General features: G+C 51.9%; 1 long non-coding RNA gene across 1 annotated transcript in view; it reads right to left on the bottom strand.

Moving 5' to 3' along the window:
- The window catches only part of LOC102757944, a 3750-nt gene that overhangs the window by 920 nt on the left and 1361 nt on the right, over positions 1–1469 (bottom strand). Inside the window, exon 2 of the long non-coding RNA XR_435235.2 lies at positions 725–780. This is a non-coding gene — a long non-coding RNA (uncharacterized LOC102757944). The remainder of the gene's footprint in view (positions 1–724; positions 781–1469) is intronic.

Raw genomic sequence — 1469 nt, 5'->3', positions numbered from 1 at the left:
TGACCCCACGCCGAGGGACACGAGGGACACGAGCACAGCAAAACCGAAGGGCTCCTCTCCGCTGAGCAGCGGGGCCGTGTGTGCAAACTGCAGCGCAAATCCGTGCACAAACAGCCAAAGAGGGAACTACACAAAATGCCGGCAGAACCAGGAAATCGGTCTGGGCGGCTGTGAGGGGTCGCTAGCATAGATCATGGATATAGTTTATATTCATGTTAGACTTACTGCCCCCAAATGAGGGAAGTAAAACTCAATAACCCTAACATACACTCAGAGTCCCCAAGCGCATATTTGGCCTAGACCCGTGGTTGGCAAACTGCGGCTCGCGAGCCACATGCGGCTCTTTGGCCCCTTGAGTGTGGCTCTTCCTAAGCCTTAGGAGTACCCTAATTAAGTTAATAACAATGTACCTACCTATATAGTTTAAGTTTAAAAAATTTGGCTCTCAAAAGAAATTTCAATCATTGTACTGTTGATATTTGGCTCCGTTGACTAATGAGTTTGCCGACCACTGGCCTAGACTATTACTGCTCTATCAGAACGGAACGACACAGCAGGATTAGGGTCATGTCAGGAACTCCAACAGTCTTTCCAACGAGGAGCTGGTCTACGGACTGAACCACAGGGCCTCGTAGAATGAACTCCCCGCAACATCTCAGAACCAGACGCGCTTGTCTCCGGAGGGCGGCCGCTGGCCCGTGTGGTTCCCGCAGCGAGTACTCACCACAGCCCGTGGATCGTCCAGTAGTCCGGGGGGTCTCTGCAGCCGTCTCCCGCTCTCTAGACAAGAAACAGAGAACAGTTGGCTCATCGCTGGCTTCACAGACCCGGCGCCCTTCCTCTCTTCGACACGAACCAATGGCAGGGCTAACGCACAATAAGCCCGTGTGAACCTGCAGTTCACCCCGCAGTACACTCGCGAGGAAACCACACGGGCTGGGTGTCATCTCCGCAATGAGGGGACCAGCCCGCAGTCTAAATGACAGAATTAAAACGTCATTTTATCTCCTTTTATGCACTCGCAGATTAGGTCAATCCGATGGAAACACTCCTCTTTGCTGATGAATGATTCTACCATACAAGCATAGACAAACGGCTGGGAACAGAAGGCGGGTGACGCCCCACCAGCCTCACGTCTGTTCAGGCACCAAGTCCAAACACATCCGTGAGCCAGGGATATCGGAAATCTGGAGCCATAAGAATGCCCAGGTGAGAACAGGAGTATATGATGAGAGAGAGAGTCACAGAGCTACGGAGCTCAGGGCCTCCACACAGTTTAGCTAAAACCGAGATTTTATAAGATAAACAGCCACCAAGAAATACATTGTCACTATCAAATGAAACACAAATAAAAAGCAGATGTTGGAGTTGACCAGGTGAAGACCAGGTGGGACCAGGTGGGATTAGATGGGGACCAGGTGGGACCAGGTGGGGATCAGGGGGGAACCAGGTGGGACCAGGTGGGACCA

Source organism: Myotis davidii, unplaced genomic scaffold, assembly GCF_000327345.1.
Source record: "Myotis davidii unplaced genomic scaffold, ASM32734v1 scaffold592, whole genome shotgun sequence".
Lineage (NCBI taxonomy): Eukaryota > Metazoa > Chordata > Mammalia > Chiroptera > Vespertilionidae > Myotis > Myotis davidii.
The sequence above is the reverse complement of the archived record's forward strand: the minus strand, read 5'-3'. Positions and strand labels throughout refer to the sequence as shown.